Source organism: Pelodiscus sinensis, chromosome 5, assembly GCF_052426305.1.
Source record: "Pelodiscus sinensis isolate ZL-2025 chromosome 5, ASM5242630v1, whole genome shotgun sequence".
NCBI classification, from domain to species: domain Eukaryota; kingdom Metazoa; phylum Chordata; order Testudines; family Trionychidae; genus Pelodiscus; species Pelodiscus sinensis.
In genome coordinates this window covers 41,688,550-41,710,043 of record NC_143056.1, presented here as the reverse complement: position 1 = coordinate 41,710,043, position 21,494 = coordinate 41,688,550, and the positions used below count along the sequence as shown (strand labels likewise).

General features: G+C 47.8%; 1 protein-coding gene and 1 long non-coding RNA gene across 3 annotated transcripts in view; one reads left to right on the top strand and one right to left on the bottom strand.

The window, feature by feature from the left end:
- Positions 1 to 21,494, bottom strand: part of SPTLC2 (serine palmitoyltransferase long chain base subunit 2) — a 164,092-nt gene that overhangs the window by 102,358 nt on the left and 40,240 nt on the right. The window lies entirely within an intron of this gene.
- On the top strand, positions 17,440 to 21,036 carry LOC142829098 (uncharacterized). Its single transcript, XR_016349611.1, has 3 exons — positions 17,440 to 17,574; positions 18,755 to 18,859; positions 20,905 to 21,036. It is a non-coding gene; the product is annotated as an uncharacterized LOC142829098 (long non-coding RNA).

Here is a 21,494-nt window from a genome sequence, read left to right as displayed (position 1 = left end):
CACAATCGACACCAAAGCTAGAGCAGCAGATAGGGAGAACTGTTTAATTTAAATTATTAAACAGATTATGCATTTTAACTTTCGCAAGTTAGTTTATTCAACTTCATTTTAAATAAAGTAAAATATTAATTTATGTACAACAGAAACTGTTTCAATGTTTTCTTTATTTATGGCAGAGGTAGGCAATGTTTAGGGTTGGGGACCACTGACCCGCAGAAAATCAGTTGGGGACCACACAAGTGAGAAACAGAAAAAACCCCCTCCCAGAACTCCCAACCCTCACTGAAGTGGGCCTCAACTCAGACACCTAACTCCTCTAGTGCTCCAGCCCCACAGGGCAATGGGAAAGGACAGGGAGGACTGAGTCTCGGCTTCCCATAGGCCAGAATTATTTTTATGGTGAATTTTATGGACCTCCTTATGTTCTGAGGGGGGGCTAAAATGAGGGGTTCAGTGCTACCATTGAGTTGGATAGGGACAGGGTACAGGATCTGGGAGAGAGCTGTGGTGGTGAAGGGGGCGAGGTTGCAAGGTCTGGGTGGGAGTTAGGGTGCAGAAGCAGGCTGGGAGTGGGGTGTCTGACTAAAGGAGGAAGCAGGAGCAAGGGAGAATGCAGTGTGTGGCCAGGAGGGAGGGTGCAAGAGCAACAATAAATCAGGAGCAGGGTGGGTATAGGGTAGCTGGCCAGGAGGGTGAGTGTAGGACATACTGGGGTAGGGTGTCTGTCCAGCGGGGAGGGTGCAGGAGGGAATTTGGGGAGGGGTTGGACCTCATTGGTCTGGCACCCTCAGGACCTGACTGGTCCCAAATGAGGAATTTTTGGTTCCCTGCAGCCCCCACTCACAGCCCAACTGAGCTCCCCCTGTGCCCTGTGCCTTCCCCGATCCAGCACAGCTCACCTGAGCCTCGTGCCCAGATTCCCAGCACCGCCCCTCCTCTGCAGCCCAGCTGAGCAGTGTACTGGTTCCTTGCATCCTGCCTCACAGCCCAGCTGAGCCCCGCATCTGGGTCCCAGGAATACTCCATCCCACACAGCCCAGCTGAGCCCTGTACCACTTCCCTGCGGCCACCCCCAGCAAATCACTTGCTTTCCTGTGCTCCCAACAGACACCACCTCCTGCTGCTTCTCCTATTGAACAGAAGTCTTCCTGACTCCTGTTCCCCCAGCAAAGGAGAGGGAGGGGAAACACCAACATGCAGCTGTGTTTGGAGTCTTGGGGCTATTCAAGACATTTAAGTGCTCTATGGGGACACCAGGACAGGAGATTAAAAAGCGGGACTGTCCTGGATTTTCTGGGACAGGTGGTCAGCATAGGTATAGGGAATGCAAATAGTCTACTTCAAATCCATCTTTTTGAACCGGTACTTTGAAAAGAGATCCATTATCTAGCTGAGTACCTGTACAAGATCTCTTCAAAAAGAAACTGGATAAATGAATGAATCTGTCGTGGTTTGTTGTTCAGAGCAAAGGGTAGGATGAATTCCAGCCACAGTAAAATCTCGAAAGAAGGGCTGCAGGCTGCTCCTTCCAGAGCCCATGTTGCAGGTAGAGTGATTCCTGGTAAATTTATTAATATGCATGGATGTTCTTTCATTGTTTCTTCTGTAGTGCTTTGACTGTAGTCTTATGAATAAAGTATGTTTGCTTAGAAGAAGGGTGTGTGAACCTGTAACTGTAGCAATTACAGACAATGTAGGAGACAGACAAAGCATGTTTCCTCAGGCAGGATTGTCTTTTGCTAGGAATAAGTCAATATGTAAATACATATTGGTGGGAGGGACAGGTGCATGTCTTCACCCAGGAAAACCATGGCTTAAAATCCAGAAGTCCAAGCATGGGTTTCTTTGTAGACCTGACAGGAGAAAAGCAGGTACAGTTGCCCTGAACTTAATTGTAACCACGAGAACAAGATTTCCAGGAGCTCAGATTCAGCCATTGATTTTTCCACCACAGTATTTTAAATCTGACCACATAATGCATACTGCTAGTTCTTATAGCCTGGCCTTTCTTTCTATGTATCCATGCACCAAGCCCCTCTTCAAAAGCTCACCTTGTCACTGAGGCTTAGCATCAGTTATATTCAGGCTATGTATCTACACTGGGGACAAAAGTGCTGTCGACATGCAAGTCGCCAAAAGTGAAAAACAGTCTAACCAGTTTTTCCTGCCTCCCCTTGGTGACATTTCACAGCCACACTGCTAACACCCTGTTGACAAAGCAAAGCAATGTGGGTAAGCATCTCACAGTGCAGTGTTGTGGGAAGGCAGAGCTGGATTCCTGCACATCTTGGGATTCCCCCTGGACAGGGGCTAGGTTTGCTAGCCGCTTTCAACAAAAATCCTGAACATGGCCCAAAAACAAAACAAACAAACAAAAAAAAAACCACACCAATGCGCCTTTAAATGGCCCCGCACTCCTCTGCTCCTGCCAGAGTTGGCAGGGGAAAAGTGTCCCCGGCGGGCTTCTGTCTGTTTTTTTTTTTTTTTAACTGGATGGGGGACCTGAATGCCGAACTGTCTGGGGAAAAACCGAACATCTGGCAACCCTAACAGGGGCTGCTGTCCGAGCAGCCTCTGTTTGCAGCCAGCCCTGGCTGCTGCCGACAGGGGCTGCTGCTGGAGCAGGCTCTGTTCATGCAGGGTCCCAGCTCCCCACTGGGACCTCCCCATGGACAGTGGCTGCTGGACCTGATTAGAGCCAGGACTGGGCAAGCCCGGCTCAGTCCCAGCTCATGCTGGGTCTGGGAGGCAAGCCTGCTTCTTAACATCCTTATCGTGAGTAGCTCTGCCAGTGCTCCATGCTGAGAAATATCAAAACAGCATAGCAGTCTCTCCCCCGCCTCCCACCCAGCAGCAGCAGCCTGTCTGTTGCTATGCTCCTAGTGCAGGGAAGAACAGGAGCATTCCAATGATTTGTTCTCTGTTTATTCCTCAAACAGAGTAGCTCACTCAGCTGTCAGATACTTCCCGGAGCTTTGAAAGGGAAGGGATGCATAGCTGAAGGGCAGCAGAGATCAAAACACTGAGCACAGCCATCAGGACAGGCATTGTGAAATACTGATGGAAGCCAATTCTGTCAGCAGAACAAACAGCAGAGTCTACACTGGCTCTTTGTCAACAATATGGGAAAGGAAAAGAAAAAAATGTCTGGTAGCAGTGAAAGTTGTGTCGACAAAAGGCAGTTTTTGGCAACAAAACTTGATAGTATAGACTATGTAAGCCTCAACTCATGTGCAGAAGCCTCCAAAATGCCCAGAGTCCTATCCTTCTCCAACCTTGGCTTAAAGCAATAGTCTCATCATTGTTATTTTAAATAGGGAACAACATGCTGCACTTGCCGACTCCTTTGTAGGATATGTGCCTTATAAACTCTGGCCCAGTGACAAAGCACTAAACCATGTCTAGGGTGCACACACACACAGTTTAAGTTTTACTATGCATTAAGGAGCCCAGTACACCTGAAGAACTTCGCAGAATTCTATATTATATAGAACTGCCCGCCTCGGTGGGGGAATGGCAGCGAGGCTTTCCCAGTTGCTGCCATTGGCCAATCCTACCTGGGCAGCGGTCGCAGCAGTCTGCATGCTGCACCAATGTCAGGAGTCCTCTAGCGCCACTGCAACCCATCATGCAGCACCACCCACAGGAAGCTGGCTCTACTAGACTGGAGATCAGCATCTGCCTCCCCATGCCATGTCATCTGCCATGGGCATTGCTGCCTCCAAGTACTGCTCGGGGGAGGTGCCATGCCGGCTCCTGGCAAAGCCCTGGAAGCGGCAGGGCTACTGCTGTTGCACTGTGGGGCTGAGGAAGCATGCAAAGGAGCCTTGAAGGCCTTCCCCCTGTGGAGCCTGCCCACCATGCCTTCTGCTCAGTCAGCTGCATTTCCAAGGCAGGGAGGGCTGTTCTGTAGGGCAGCTATGTACAGCGGGACTCCTGCAGAAGTCAAGAGAAGGGGCTGCCTGTCTGCTCAGGAGGTCGGGAGGGTGGTGGTGTAGCCAGAAGGAGCAGGGCCACTAGGGGTATGTCTACACTACCCCGCTAGTTCGAACTAGCGGGGGTAATGTAGTCATCCGCAGTTGCAAATGAAACCCGGGATTTGAATTTCCCGGGCTTCATTTGCATGAAGCCGGCCGGCGCCATTTTTAAATGCCGGCTAGTTCGGACTCCGTGCCGCGCGGCTACACGCGGCACGGACTAGCTAGTTCGGATTAGGCTTCTAATCCGAGGCGTACAGCTAGTTCGGATTAGAAGCCTAATCCGAACTAGCTAGTCCGTGCCGCGTGTAGCCGCGCGGCACGGAGTCCGAACTAGCCGGTATTTAAAAATGGCACCGGCCGGCTTCATGCAAATGAAGCCCGGGAAATTCAAATCCCGGGCTTCATTTGCAACTGCGGATGACTACATTACCCCCGCTAGTTCGAATTAGCGGGGTAGTGTAGACATACCCTAGGGGACTTTGTCCCCTATCTTCACCCTTCACTGAAGAGCTGGTTTAAACTGAGAAACTTCTGCATTTCATTGTGCCCAGAGATCCCCACCCCCTGGTTTGCTTTGTACTACCACAAAAAACTATCTGGAATCTCAAGATTTCCTGTGCTGACAAGGTACCATTTGGGTTGCCATAAACACAAAGCCAGAGGACAACAGAGGAGCACCCCCAGCACTGAAAGGGGTAGCATTTTCAAACGTTTGGTTTTCTGTTTAGAAACAATAGCCTGTAGGATTGTGTTACTTCTGGTAGCAATATATTATAGGAGCAGTTCCAGCTACTGGTAGCACAGTCGTACAAGGGAGCAGCTCTCTATGAACCATCAGCCAATGGGAGCAATGGAGGTGCAATCAGATAGGCATCCCCCCCTCATACACAGACCCCTGAACCCCAATTCCCCATACTCATAACTTCTCCCCTGCCAAGCCCCTGCACCCCAGCTTGCTCCTTCTCCCTCCTGGCCACACACTGTACCCTCCTTGCTCCTGCACCCTCCCTTCTGGCCAGCCACCCTATCCCAAGCCCCCTCCTTTGTTCCTGCACCTCCCCCTTTGCCAGACACCTCTCCCCCCGACCCTGCTCCTGCACCCTCCCTTCTGGCCACACACTGCACCCGCTCTAGCTCCTGCTCCCTTCACTATCCTGGCACCTACTCCCAGCCTGCTTCTGCACCCTATGTCACACCCTCACCCCTCCTGCATCCCACCTCCCGCCCAGATTCTGTACCTCAATTGCTATCCCCCTTGCTGGCAGCCCTGTCCCACACACCGAACACCTATTTCTGTCCCCACCCCAGAAACTAAGGGGTGAATCCACAAAATCCACTAAGTCTGGAACACCAGAAAAGTAAATCTGGCTTATGGGAAGCCCTGAACCTCATTCCTCCCTGTCCCTTCCCCTCACCCCAAGGGGCTGGAGTGCCAGAGGAATGAAGTGTCTCAGTTGGGGGGCCACCTCAGTGAGGGTGGGAGTTTTGGGAGGAGTTTGTTTCTCACTTATATGGTCCCCAACTGATTTTTTCTGTGGGTCAATAGCTCCTGACCCAAAAAAGCTTCCCCACCCCTGCCATAAATAAAGAAAACATTGAAACCCTTTTTGTTGGACATAAATATTTTACTTAATTTTAAATAAAGTGTGAAACTAACATGCAAAAGTTAAAACATTTAATATGTTTAATAATTTAAATTAAACCATTTTCCCTAGCTGCAGCACTAGCAAAATGGCTCAGGTGTGATTATGTAATTAACAGTGAGTTTCCATTAGCAACTGGTGGTCCAGGCAAAGATTTGCATTGAGCCAAGTGGCCCATGGACCAAAAAGTTTGAGAACCACTGGATTAGAGCAACAGCTAGCAAACAGCAAAAGGGGAAAAAAAAGCTGTGTCTGTGACCTTTCTGCTACCTTACATAAAGAACATTTAACCAGGGTAGTTTTTTTTCCCCTAAAAAAATCTCTCAATTTGTTTTTTGGAACCAGAGGAATGCAAAGTTATGTTCTCCCAGGTTTTTGCTGGAGGTCACCTTTGCAGGACTCCTAAGCAAACTGGAAGTTCTCAGATTTTACAGGAAAAGGCAGGGGTGCTAAATCTTTAACAAAAGGAGCTCCCCCCACAGCTGTCTGTCTGGAATAGAGTTAAATAGTAGAAATAAAAGTAGAATTTTAAACAGTCCAAATAAGAGTCACTTTCCCTCTCAATTAACTAATTTCTGCTCACTTTGTATTTAATGTCATGATTTGAACTGATCAGTCTGCCACACGGTCTTCCCTGGAAGACTGTGTAGACAAGATATGAACCTCTATTGCAGAAGTGGGCAGTAATTTTTGCCCAGGAGCCACTTCAAAATTTTTTGAAGTAGTCCTGGGTCACCGCAGACGGGGCAGGGCCTGAACGGGAAAAGGGGGGGGCGCGCTACCCCACCCCAAGCCATGATCCGTCTGGGGGTGGGGAAGCCCCTTTCCCCCTTGGCACCCAATCAGGGCCTGGGGGTGGGGGAGCACGCAAAGCCACCTCCATTCTTCCCCTCGTCCTGCAAGCAGCGCGTGGCACTTCGAAGTGCCACGTGCTCCTGGCAGGGAGGGAGGAGCCTTCCTGCGCTCCCCTGCTCCCGGGCCAATTAAGGCCCGGGGGCAAGGGAGCACCTGAAGCCTTCTCCGCTCTACCTCTACCCTGCAAGCAGCAGGCATAGTGGAGAGGGCTTTGGGCGCTCCTCTGCCCCTTCTGTCCTAATTGGCCTCCACGGGCCGAATCCAGCCCGCGGAGGCCCTTTTGCCCACCCCTGCTCTAGTGTATAAAAACCCAGAAGACTTGCAAAAAACATCAGGTCTCTATGGGCCGTAAAGCAGTAGAAGGGTACAAACATCATTTTCTCCTCTCTATGGTACCACAGAGTCTGAACTGAGAGTCAAACTCAGGATTTGTTTTCACAAGAGATTTTTCCAAGTATAAAGACATGCTCTCAGATCTTGTCAAGGGCACAGAAGTAGAAACATACACAGAAGAATTGAAAATTTTTCCAGTTTTAGGTTCCATAGAAACTGAAGTTATTTAACTTACCCTTAGCAATTCCATACGAATATAGCTCCTAGATCAAGTAAAAAACCCAGAGTCAGAATAAACTCTTGGGCTCATTTACATGGGGAAGTTATACCTTTAAGAAGTAGTATATGAAATGAAACGGTTATACCAGCATAACTCCCCAAAAGGACATCTATATTCTAGCATCAGAGTACCTTTTTCCATGTTAGCTTAGCGTATGTTGCCTTGAAAACAGTTAAAGTCAAAAAAGCCACTCTTCCTCTAGAATAAATATCAGATGATATTGCACTGGCTTGTTGACAGCAATTTAACTAGACAGATATAGTACTGGAAAAATCTGACTAACCGGAAAAAAAAAATCTTTTCAGCCAGGTGCAGTAGAGGCCTCAGCCATGCAAAACTATCTTTCAAAGCTGAAACAGGCTGTAGAATGTCCTGGTCAGAACCTAGTAGGTCAGGAATTAGTGAAACCTGTCAGCCAAATTTAAAATAGAGTCTCCCAACTAGCAAACATTGCAGCCTCCCTTAGCTCAAGGACCGTGGTCACCAACCAATCGATCATGATTGACTGGTCGATTGTGGGGGCACTGCCAGTTGACTGGAAGGCAGTTATTTTCCCCACCCCCAACAAGGAGCCCATGCTGGTGCTGCAGCCTCCCACAAAAATGGAATGAACTCTGGCTTCCTGCAGTGTTGAGGGGGGCAAGTCCTATGGGTCCACGCCAGATACGGCCTCTCAGGAAGCATGCTTTCTTGTCTTCCCTTCCTTTCCCATGCTCCAGGGAGGTGGGGGTAAAGATGGCAGTGCAGAATCCAGAGCGGTTGGATTTCTTAAAGAAGCTGCACATGTGCTTCTTCCATGTCTGCCTTCAGATCCTGCCCCAGAGATCCGCGTCCCTGGAGGCCCTCAGGTACCAGCCGAGCTGCTCCTGCCCCCACCCTTCTGGCCAGACACCTACCCCCAGCTTGCTCCTGTACCCTACTTTCCACCCAGATTCTGCACCCCCATCACTATCCCATTCACTGGCAGCCCTGGTCTATACAATCAATCCCTCATTTTTGGCCCCACTTCAGAGTGTAGAGGGGCCCACAAAATCCACTAACCCTGGAACCCCAAAAGCGTTAATCTGGCTTAGGACTTGAACCTCAGTCCTACCTACTGTGTCCCCTCCCTCCCCATGGGGCTGGTGTGCCAGAGGAGTTAAGTGTCTCAGTTGGGGCCACATCAGTGAGGCTTGGGTTTTTTTCCCATCTCGCTTGTGTGGTCCTCGACTGATTTTTCCATGGGTCAGTGGACCCTGACCCAAAACAGGTTCCCTGCCCCTCCCATGAATAAAACAATGCTGAAACATTTTGTGTTGGACATAATATTTTATTTAAAAATGAAGCCTGGCCAACAAGCTCCCAATTGGGGTCAATTCCCCATCTGGCCACAGCATCATAACATTCCTGCTCCCCCTCTCACACTCCAACCCTGAGCCCATCATACACCTGAACCCCCTGCTCTGAGCCCCCTCACATCCCCATTCTTCTGCCACAACATTCCTGCACCATCCACACACCACAAACTCGTGCCCCGAGCCCATCATACACCCAACCCTCTCTGCCCTGATAGCCTCATCCAACCCAAACTCCTGCACCCCCACATCCACAAGCCTGTGGCTTGCTTCAGCACCCAAACCCTCCACCTGACCCCAACACTCTCCAGCCTGGAGCCCCCTGCCTGAGCCAGCATCCCCTTCTCCACCTCCTCCTGCACCCAAATACCCTCCTAGAGCTTGCATCTCTCACCCCTTCCCGCACCCAAATCCCTCATTCCCACCCCAGAGCCCGCACCTCACTCTTACTGGGTTGAAACAGGAGTAAGGGCTGGGGACAGCAAGAGATGGAGAGGAGGGAAATGGAGAGGGTTGGGCCTCAAGGAAGAGGTGGGGTCTTGGGGAAGGGATGGGCTAGATCTTGGCTTCTCTGACATTTAAAAAGTGATTTTGGATGTAGAAAGGTTGAAGACCACTGTTCTAAGAGAACTTCATCTCCAGTACCACTCCCCCAAGGTAAACCTATTAGCTCAGAGGAAAGGACAGACCAACCTTGCAGAAACACAATCCTGCAGCTAGTTTCTATATCATCCTTCCCTTGCAGCCTAAAGGGAATTAAATACCAATTACCTATCTAGCTTTGCACCAAACACCATCATAGGTGTTCTCAATCCCAGGGACAGAGTAGTCAGTCACATACAGGCCACTTACAAAATCAGAATAACATTCAATCTTACCTATCAAATGCAATATGGGTTTTCAAGGACTGAACTACAGTTTGCTGTAAGCTCCAAAGGTATACAATACTTCATGTTAGACAAACAAAACAGGCTTCCTTCAATCTGACAAAAGTGAACACAAATTCTCAATAGCTTAAATATCTTAGAACAAGCTGTTAATTGTCCTCTGAAGATCTATTTCATAACAGCAATTACCAGGAAAGTGTCAGTTGAATATATTTTAAAGGAAGCTGGAAACTAAATTCATCTAGGGAATCAGTACGAGCACAATCTGTCCCATTTCCTCCTTTTGTGAGTTGAAGATAAGCCTGATATCCTCCAGTTGCTGCTTCCGTGAAGTGTTATTAAATCGCTCTCTAACACCCAGAACTGCAGTAAGTCAAAGGACACTGTAGGCAAGCCAAAGGGTATTGTCAAACTAAAGAAACCATGTTTGAAAATCCAAATTAATCTAATAACTCTCACCTTCTGGTTCTGCGAACTACCACAAAGCTGAAATGTAGGTGGCAAAGGGGAAAGTTTAGTCTCCCCAAAAATTATTTTTTCCAGGTGAAAAGTTAATATTTCATTCAGTACTAGTTTATTTTTTCAAAACTATTACATTTTGGACCTAAATCTAAACCATGCCCCCTATACACGATAATGATCAAGGAAATGATCAACTCCATATTATACAGCCACTTTGAAGTAAACCATTGATTTCTAGTACGTTTGTTCAATCTTCCATCAAATGTCCTTTAGCTCATCACTTTGGGAGTTAAGATAGGGTTTTATGTATAAAGCACTGCACATATGTATGACTAATCTTCTATAATATATCAGAGCATTTGAGCACCTGTGTCTGTCCATCCATCAATCTGTTTGTTCAAGGACTCCTCCTAAATGGTAAGAGCTATGCAGCTTCCTCTTACGATAACTTAAAGCAAGATCAGGGATTTGTTGTGCCAGGACAATGGGATGTATATGGAACGTGACTGTTTCTCATCAAACAGAAAAGAAGGGGTGTAATAGCAGGGACAGTTACCCCAGAATGGCCATAGGAGGGCAGCAAGTGCCCCAGCTTGCTGGCAGCACATGCCCTAGCTTGCTGGCAAGCCCAGGGCCTGCCACTGTAGCCACCCCTGGGAGCAGTCACTAGCTGCCCCCACTCTCTCCCCTGAGTTTCCCCCACTATGACACCTGCACTGCCCACCCTGAGCCCCTCCTCACCCCCCAACCCTGACTCCTGCACACACACCCCTACATGTCCAGCCTCCTGCTGTAAGTCTTCCACATTCCCAAGCCCCTGCCCTGAAGGACCCAAGCAATGCCAGATAAGTCTTCTAGTAACTACATGTAAAACTCATTGCCTGCTGGTCACCCAGACAGAAGAGTCTTCTGAACACATCCTATCTCTTACTATGTGATTTTCATCTCCTAAGTAACTTACGAACATTAACAAAGTATCACTTCAGAAAACTAAATGCAATGCTATTTTCTGCCAGTCTCTTCTATCTGCAAAAGGAGAATAAAAAGACTCATTTCCACATAATGAGGCAACAGGAATGGGAAAGACTATTTTAGGCCAACAGCACCCTGATTTACTTGCTCCATTGTAAAGTAAAATATTCTTCCTAGAAATCCATACTTTGTCACTGTGGGTCAACTGGCCAATTAATCAGGACCCTGAAAGATTAAACATTTGAAGCTTCTTAAGAAGGGACACTGCTTCAAAAAGTTTTTGAACATAAACGTAACAACAAAATGAAACTGGTCTCCGCATCAGGTTCATTACAGCTTGCCCTTCCAAACTTATACGCAGATTAGAGAGCCTGATTTACAGCCTAATACTTGTAGCTTATACCTTGTTCCAGAAACCATATGCACTCAACTAAGTTCACCTTACAGTAGGAGCAGTTACTCCAATCTAGGCATGAATATGAGGAAGAGCACCAGGCTGGCTTTTCGTCATCACTGCTAACATTTTTTTTAAAGGGAATTTCCTGTCTTTAGTGTATTGCACCAAATCCCCTGATACTCCCGTCACAATCAACCACTAATTCCTTCAAAAAAAGAAGCCCTGATTGCTCACCAAACTCACCCACAAAGATGTCATGAACAGTTCAAAAGTAGATAGAAAAGAGACCTCTTATCTGCAACCCTGATCCAACTAAGTATCCATATCCACCACGTTGAGGTATGGGTCCCGAAGCCATCCTCCACATACATACTCCCAAAGGGCTTCAAGTCATCTGCCAAAAAAAATCTTCCTGTTTCCCTGAAAAGCAATTAGGCTGAAGGACAATTCTCAGGACAGGAATTCTAAATACACTTCAGACAATGTATGGGGATCGTAATTCCATAGCACTTTAGTTAACAGATATTCAAGATAACCCCCCACACTGTGTATTATCATTCACTGAGCAATTCACCTTAATGCTAATCTCGGAAACATTCAACGGCTACACATTTACATGTGAAGGACAACTCCTGCAGAGCCACCAGCCCCCGCACCCTTGCACAAGATGCTGCCTATGTATCAGAGGCAGCAATGCAGGGCCAGTGGGGACAAGCAAACACTGGCTCCCACAGAGCTGTCTGCCCCACACCTCCTGCTTCACACTCCCATCCGCTTCCATGCTACTGCATCTCATACAGAGACAGCAGTACAGAGTGGCCCCCTGCATGTAACCATGAAGGTTAACCAATGAGCTAAGGCTCATTGGTTAGCCATGTACATGGGTACACTATTGCATTCCTAACCTACAGAGGGGGTATCCTCTTTATTTATCTTGACTAAGGATGTTAAACATTGACAATCTGACTAATGGAATAGTCAATGCATTTTTGCATCGACTATTTGATTAGTCAATAGGGCAGCTCCGCTATTTCAAAGGCAAAAGCATCACGTGGAGCCGCCTCTTTGAAACGCTGCAAGGGGCCTGACGCCGGGCTCCCCGTGGCGTTTCAAAGTGGTAGTGCTCGGAGGGAGCCCAGGGTCAGTGGGGGAGTCCCCAGCTGTAGCCAGACAGGAACCCCCCTTGTAACATCCATTTTTGCTTTCCTGGAGCATACAGGGCAGACAGAGCAGAAGGCCCGGATATGCAGGTTGCTGTGACCGTGAATGTCTGTAAACAGAGATATGCCAATTGCTGACAAAGAGGCTGCAGAGGAGTGCCCTTGATTAAAACCCATATTGATATGAACACACAGCTGCCCGTGGGGGGAGGAATCTCTCACCCAGTAAAAAAAACGTCTAGTACTCACAATTTAGTTCTCTCTCTTGCAAGTTTAAATTAACTTGAAACTCCCTTGTAAGAACTGGCACCACAAAACGGACCAGTACAATTTGGCATCTTAAGATAAGAAAGAGGATACGGGCCCCCAGGGGTATAAAGATGGGTCCAGCAGCACATTTACTCTGAGTGTCAATCTACCATCTATCTGCTGGTCGGGTTAGGTGTTTTGACCTCCCGAGGTTCCCTGGGGACGCCCACCTCGTATTCATCTTTCCCAGGAATTGAAGGACCGGCCCTGGCTTGACCCGCTGAAGTCGAGAGGCACAGAAAGGGGTAAAAATTGTACCTGGATGTGGTCCTTTACTTAAGTGTACACATAGACTTAGAGCTCTTTAAAGATTAAGCTGTCACTTGGTACCATTATTTCTATTTTCTATCTTTATTTTCTTTGTAACTTTTTTTTTAAGATCTATATTTGCTAGCAGTTAAGAAAGAGAGCAATAGTCATTGTAACCATATGCTTTTATAAGTCTTTTTAATAAACCTGTAACTGTTTAAGTTTTTAACCTGACTCCTTCAGTTGCCATAATAGAACCAAGCACAATTTAAAAGAACTTCAGCCGGTCATAAGGGACAGGTATAGGAGGAGCTTGGGCGTTTGGATCGTGTCACTCCCAGGTGACAGATCCGTTGGGGCATCTCTCAGTCTTCCCTATACTGCCCGTTGTGAAGGGATCCTGTATCCTAGCAGCTAAAATCTGAGGTGTAATAAGCTCTTCCTATAAACAGGGGCATCTGTCAGCCTGTTGGCTGCCTTCTGCGACAGGACCCCGGTCCTAGCAGTAAAGTCACGGACGTTAAACCGTTTTCTCGGTAACACACACACACACACACACACACACACACTGCCCTGACCGTCAGCTGACACCAGCTGATCCCGGCTCCACACGCCACGTGCAGCCTAGGGACACCCCAGCTGGCCCCGGGCTGCACATGGCATTTCAAAGCAGCAGTGCCATGTGGAGCCAAGCCCCAAGCTTCAAGAGGCACTGCCTCTTTGAAGTACTCCCTTTTGCTTATCCAATAGTCATTTGCTTATCGGATAATCAACTAGTCCTTCACATCCCTATGCCTGACACGACATTCCATATTCTGCAGGATAGCAACCATAATGTGGATTGTCAGGTACACACTGCTTTTGCGGTTGAGGATAGTAACTTAATAAAAGTACATTTAAACTTTGGGGAACAGTTCTGGGCAGGAAGCATAATGAGTTTATGTAATGATACTTCATAGAAAGGCATATTTTATTCCACTGTTACACAGAACAAAAGATCATGTAGCAGCCCTCTTTTAACAGAGATGAGACAGAGACCACAGAACCCAGCATGCAATGAAGCATGTTGATGAAGCCATCCAGTGAAGAATAGTGTGATTCATGACCAATAAATCCTTTATACTGAAAGTTAGAGCAGCCATGGGCCACATTTGCCCATCCACTTTAGCTACCCTATTGTCCTCCTCATTTGAAGAAAATAAATCACACTGAACACTAACTCGAACACAATATTCATCTCTCTAATTCTAGAGTATTTTCTTGGAAGATAAATTATTTCCTTCAGGAGTTTGAAAGTTATTCCTATGCTTTCTCCCTGTATTGCTCTTTATTACAAACTTACACAAATATAGGGCTGGATTCTAAAAGGCATGAATCAGCATTGATTTTAATGAGGATATGCCAATTTACACCAGTAGAGGGTATAGTTTATCATCTTATTTGGGCAGCAAAAGTGTTCAAGGATCCAACATTTTACTTCTACACTTCAGAGTTCATGTTCATGGACTGAGAAGGATTGAAGCTCTAGCTTCAGTCTCCGAGGAACTGGACATTTCTTTTAACATGGTTGACAATAAGGGAGATTATTCACTCTGTGTAATAACCGGTGTTCTTCGAGACGAGTGTTTCTGTGGGCGCTCCACTGTAGGTACCTTGACACCCCAGCACTTGAAACCAGAACTTTTCAGCAGCAGTTGCCCCTGCCAGATGGTAGTGCAGCACTGTTTGCACCATAGGGAACATACCGACACACGCCATGCTGTCAACCACCTGTCCATTCCTTCGACCTGAGAGATGCGGCAGCTTTGAAGCAGAGGGGAGAAGGGCAGGTCGTGGAATGCCCACAGGGACCCCCATCTCAGAGAACACCAGTTACTGCACAAGGTGAGTAACCTCTCCTTTTTTCTTTGAGTGTCCCTGTGGGCAATCTACTGTAGGTAACTACAGAGCAGTGCTCTCAATCTCTTGAAGGAGGAGCTTAGGATGCAGATAGTAGACTGTGGCTAGCACCACCTGCCTGAAGACAGCAGACTGAGAAGCACATTTATAGCATAGTGCTTAGTGAATATATGGGCAGAAGCCCACGTTACTGCCCTACAAATGTCTGCAATGAGCACATTATAAAAGAAGGCTATAGAAGTTGCCATGGCTCTGGTGGAGCGTGCCCTGATTTGAATTAGAAAAGGCACCTTGTTAATGTGGTAGGTTTCTTCAATGCAACTTATTACCCATTTTGAAAGTCCTTGTTTCAATATGGCTTGACCCTTGGAACAGCCTATTGTAGATATAAAAAAACATTTCGGAGATTGTCTAAAAGGTCTGATTCTATTTAGGTAAAAGGCGAGTGCCCGCTAGACATTGAGGGAGTGAAGTTGTACTGCACAGACATCCAGATGTGGCTTTTGATGGAAAACAGGCAGGTACGTAGGTTTGTTAAGGTGCAATTGGGAGACTACTTTTAGGAGAAACTTGGGGTGTGATTTTAAAATTACTTTACCTTGTAGAACATAGGTGGGAAAAAGGGCCTCTGGGGGCCGGATTTGGCCCGCCAAGCGGGTTGATCTGGCCTGCAGAGGCCCTGATGCTCCCCCGCTCCCAAGCCAATTAGAGCCTGGTGGCTGGAGGAAGAGCACAAAGTTTTCTCCACCTGCCAGGAGACAACTTTGCACGCTCCCCTGCCCTCAAGCTCTAATTAGCCTAAGAGGCAGAAGAGTGAGCACGCAAAGTCTCCTCCCACCGCCAGGGCATGGGCTAGGTGGAATCTCTGGAGAGAGCAAAGGTGCTCCTCTACCCCCAGGGCAATCAGTCTGTGGGTAGGGAAGCACGGAAGTATCCTGGCCCTGCCCCTTCCAGTGTGGCCCGGAGCCACTTCAAATATTTCTGAAGTGGGCCCCCAGCAAAAAATTATTGCCCACCCCTGTTGTAGAAAGTGGTGAATGGTGGATGCACCATGAATACAGCTAGCTCGCCCACTCTCCTTGCCATCATGATTGCTAGGAAGAAGGCCACCTTTATGGACAGCTAAGTGAGGGAACATGTTGCCATGGTCTCAAAGGGTGGGTGGGTCAAGAAGTTAAGAACAAGGTTGAGGTCCCAAGGTGGCACTGATGGCTTTATAGGAGGAAATATGTTGTTCAGTCCCTTCAGGAACTTTTTGGTTATAGGGTATGAGAATATGGTGTGCCCGTCCACGATCACATACTCGCTGGATATTGCTGCTAAATGTACCTTTACAGATTAATTAGAAAGGTTCTTCTTTAAAGCAAGGAGGTAGTCTAATATTACCATTAGATGTGCTGATTATAGGCGTAGGGATCTTTGATCTGCCCCCTCAGAGAAACCCCTCTATTTTTTAGACTATGTTTTCGTTGTCATCTGCTTGCGACAGTTCATGATTATATTATGTACTTCCTCTCCCCACGTGCCCTATGGGTTACTCAGCCTTGTAGAAGTGAAGCACTGAAATGAAGCTTGTGAATGTGCGGATGAAAAACTCAGCCCCGATCCTGGGATAGTATGTCTGGCCACTGTGGCACAGCTGCCAATTGGGACAGATAAGGAAGCCAGGGTTGTCTGGGGCAGGCCAGAGCTATGACAATCACACTAGCTTTGTGCTATTTTATTTTCTGTATGACTCGGCCCTGTAATGGAATTGTGGGGAAAAGCATATAGAAGACTCTGAGGCCAGCTGATCATCATGGTACTCCCCTTCCCCACCCCCCAGCCCATGGAGCCTTGCCGAGTCCCATCCTAGAACAAAACTTGGAACATTGTGTGATGTTGTGAATAGGTCTATTTGTGCAAAGCCCCATGTGCAGAAGAGGGAATGTAGGGCTTGACTACGTATCTCCCATTCTTACTTCTGGTGAACTACGAGGCTTAAAGTGATCCATGGTGATGTTTTGGTTGTCGGAGAGGTATATATATTTCTGATAGGGTGATGTGATATTGAAGGCACCATTGTGCACTGCCACTGTGTTGTAGCCTCTCTGCAGAGGGGATAAAATCTGGCTCCACCATGGTGGTTAATGTAAAACATGAATGCAGTGTTGTCCGAGAGTCTTCTCACAGACTTGCCCTGAATCAATGGTAGGAAACATTCACATGCTTTTCAGACAGCCTGAAATTCTAAGATATTGACATGCAGGGTAGATTCAGTCATCAACTATCATCCCTGAGTGCTGTGGTCACCCATGTGCGCACCCCATTCTTCTAGTCAGGTGTCTGGTTATGGTTACGGAAAGGAGCTCCCGCTGGAAGGGGACAACCTGAACATAGGGTGCATCCAGGAGCACAACCTAAGAGCGATTCTTTGACTCTCTGTGGGGCTAGGAATTTTTTGTAAGTGATACCTACAGTTGTAACTATGTGTTTTCGACCACACAGGGATCTCATGCGCAGCCTGGCATAGGGAACCACATATATGGTTGCAGACATATGGCCCAGCAGTTGCAGGCACTGTCTGGTGGACACTGTTGGGCTGTCTAGGACTGTCTTTGCTAGCGTGGAGACAATTTGGAACCTCTGCAGAGGCAGCTGTACCTGTGCATTTATGCAGTCCAGACTGGCTCCTATGAACTCTAACTCTTGGGATGGAGTCAGTGTGACTTGTGCATTTATTTGGAGACCTAGAGAATTGAAGAGACGTATTGCCTCTGCTGTGGACCAGATCACCTTGTGCTCTGATCATGCCACCGTTAGGCAGTCCTCTAGGTATGGAAAAATATGCCTTTTTTCTGAGATAGGCGATTGCAATGGCTAGTATTTTAGAAAAAAACTCTTATTGCTGCAAACAGGCCAAATGGGATAACCTAGTACTAGTAATGGTGGTACTTTAATGTGATTCTCAGAAATGTTCTGTGTGATGGCTGGACTGAAAACATGAAAGTATGTATCCTGGAAATTGAAGGACAACATCCAATTTCTCTGTTCCAATAGCCCTCCACACCCCCTGATTTTTTTTAGAATGAGAATATCTTGAGAAAAGCCCCCTTTCCCTTGTGACGAGCTGATACAATCTCTATTGGCCCCACTTGGAGTAGTCTGTTTACCACCTGCTCTAGCAGGGGCTTTGAGAGGGTTCCCTGAAGAGGGATGGAGAAGGTGTCTGGGTTGGAGGGACAGGAACAGAATGGTGAGGCTCATCAACACAATTTCCAAGAGCCAACTGTCTGAGGTAATAATGGCCCATTGTCAACAGAATGGCCTCAGGTGATGATGAAAGGTAAGAGACCCTTGGTATTCTGGGTCAACAACGTGCGTTGTCTGGGTGCCCTTGACCGAGGAGACAAATTTGCTGCTTGGCAGCTGCCTGAGTAAATGGTGTGGGTGGTCTGGGTGCATCTTCGCTGCGAACGTTGCTTCATACATGGCTGATCGAAAGCACGGTGTTGTTGCTAGAAGTATGGTTGATCATATCTCCTCTGTGGGCTATAACGTTTGCGCCCATATGGGGGCATGTACATCCCCAGCATATGGCAAAGTGGTTCAGAAGTCCTTTCCTGAAAGAAGAACCTCATCTGTCTTCTCTACCAACAGCCTTTGCTTTTCAAATGGGAGGTCTTCCACTTTGCCCTGGAGTTCTGTTGGGACTCCAGTGGACACCGGCCATGATGACATCCTCATGGCAATAGCTGTGGCTGAGAACTGGGCTGCTGTGTCCGTGACGTTGAGGGCAATCTGAAATCAGTTGTCAGAGGAATAACCCTCTTGCACGACTGCCTTTAAGAGTGGCCTTTTGGACTCTGGTAGATGTTGCATCAAGTTGGTCAGCTTTGTATAACTGTCATAGTTGTGGTTTGACAGGAGGGCTGTATAGTTCGAGATCCTGAGTAGCACTGTGGCCGAGGAGTATACCTTCCTGCTAAATATGTCCAATTTCTTGCTCTGTCAGATGGTGTATTTCTATATCGCAGAATCTTGGCCTTCTGTTGCGCTGCTTCCACGACCAAGGAATTCAGTTGTGGATGGTTAAAGAAAAATTCCAGACCTTTGGATGGTATGAAGTATTTCTTTTCAGCACGTTTACTAGTCAGTGGGGTGGAAGCTGGGGTTTACCAGATATCTTCCGCAACCTCCATGATCGCCTCATCAATTGGCAGCATGGTTCTTGCCTGATGCTAAGTGCGCAAATTTTTAAGGCGGCGATATTGTTTTCCCTGTTCTTCTGTCAAATGAACCTCTTGGCTCTCCCCAACACGTTTAAAAAATTCTTGGAATTGCTTGAGGTCATCCAGTGATGACATATCCCCTAGAATTACCGCATCATCAGGAGATGAAGACGAGAGATCAGTAGGAGAAGTGTTGGGTTGGCGATCTTCAGCCTCGGACAACTGACCCTCCTTGGGCTCCAACTGGTGCAACTGCTCTGTCGGGGTCTGAGGCAGCATGGTTGGAAGGTGTTGCTTCCATGTTATGGTTGGGAGCCAGTGGTGTCTAGGCGATCGATGGCAGCACGGAGACTGCTTGTGCGAGTATGACTGATGATGATGATGAGGATCAGGGCTTGCTGAGTGGTGGCAAGTCCCACTTACCAGCTGTGCAGTTCTGCGCTCTGCGCATGCACAGATTGCTCTGCGCTGACTCTTCCGGGGTGTAATGTACTCGCCACGAGCAAGTAGATTACATTGTTTGTCGAGCCCTGATATTGATCAGGGCTCGACAAATCGCTGAATCTACTCGCCTGTGGTGAGTAGATTTCAGTTGGTCGCGCCGTGAGCCCCATTCACCAGCGCTTCGCACATGCGCAGTTCCAGTCTTGAGCATGTGCAGTATTGGGCTGGCAAGTGGCTCTCGCCAGGGTTTGTCTTGCCCTGATGATGATGATGATGATGATAATGCGGTCTCGAGTACCAATAGCAGTAATGATCCGACCATGCTGGTGAGGACCACCTGAAGGACACTGCACTCCTGTGTCGCCTGTGATGTATCTACTGCGGAGATAGCATCAGAGAATAGGGATAACTCAACGATGGTGGTGGTGAAGGAGAGAACTGCCTTCTGTAATATCTTGTGTCTTTCTGCAGTGTTGTGAGATATGGAGATAGAGACCTCTGTTGAGAATATGGGCATGCCCTCTGGTGCTCAAGATACACGCTTGGCACTGGAGAGCTCGATGTCGGGGGTGTTAACAATGGTGCTGGAGAGAACGTAGGTGAGGGAGAACAAGAAAAGCGGCATGTGTCAGTTTTTGCTGCTGATTTCTTCGGTGCCGCCACCACATTGGTGCGCTTTGGTGTTGATGGACTCAGTGCCAGTGTAGGGTACACTGAGGCAGTCCATGGTATTACACTTGTATTCACTGCATCCAGAGTGTCCAGAACTTATTCCCAACAGCCAGTTCCAAAGCTGGCAGGGCTGCTTATGATGGCGTGGGGGTATGGTTAGTTGATGCCTCCAGTGCCAATGCTGATATGGGTGCCATTGGTGCCTTCACCATCAGCACTGCGGTTGGTGCCTCTTTCTGTTTGGCACTTGTAACCATCTTTGTACCGCTGGAGGTAGTGCCGGATGTTCCCTAATTGTCACCCGTGCTCACTCTACTGGCTGGAGCAGCCAGCAGAGAGCACATCGGGAACACCTTTATCCTCTTTTTGTGGGTTGTCCTTGGGGAAGATGCTCTGTTTCTGAGGTGCTGCTGGGTCTGAGGCAGCTGCAGGCAAGGTATTTGTGGGTTGAAGAGCCTTGTCAATCAATCATCCTAAGGCACATTTCCCTGTCTGAGGGCCCTGGCCATGAGTTTTGAGCAATGCACACATTTCTGCAGCACATGCGTCATGTATTCTCTGTCTGGGTGAGGCGCATGGCTGTAGGAGGCTGGCATGGCTTCGTGGCGTGTCACATTTTTTAAAGCCTGGTAAGCCAGGCATTTTGGATGTTCTTGTTTGTTGTTTCTTCTTAAGGCGGCCTAAGGCAATGAACAGAATCCAACTGTGTTCGTTTAAAAAACACACAAACAATTTTAACAAGTATTAACAAGACTGACTAGAACTAACTATTTACAGGAATCCAAAACTAATTTTTACAACCGAATCTTTCTGATAGGATGGAAGAGAAGCAGAGCTCCATCTGCGACAGAGAATGGTTGAAAAGGACTGGCAAGAGCCAGACCGTGCGCAACAGGTAAAGGGCACGAACAGCGCGAGACGCTAACCGTGCACGTGTAGTCTGGCTGACTACAGCCCTTGAAAATCTCCGATCTGTGGCGCCAGGATGAGCCTGACACCTACAATGAGCACCCCCAGAGACACTACTCAAAAGGAGAATTGTGGGTGTCGTGGGCAGCTCGAAGGGGAGCAACCTGTGTGGATAGTAAGCTCAAAGGCAAATCTGAGGAATCGTCTGCGAGCCAGGTGAGCAGACACATGAAAATGTGCATCCTTGAGGTCCAGGGTAGCTAGTCATGCTCCCATCTCCAAGGCTGGTATGATGCCTGACCATCTTGAAATGTTTATACTTGATAAGCTGGTTGAGTACATGTAGGTCCAAGTTGGCCCACCACCCCCTCCCCGATTTCTTGACAGCTAGAAATTGAGAAAAAAATCCCCTTCCTCTGTGGTAGCTGGGTCCCTTCTCTATAATGCTGAATTGGAGGAGGCGCTGCGCGTTGTCCAGGAGAGGCAACTTATGAGAGA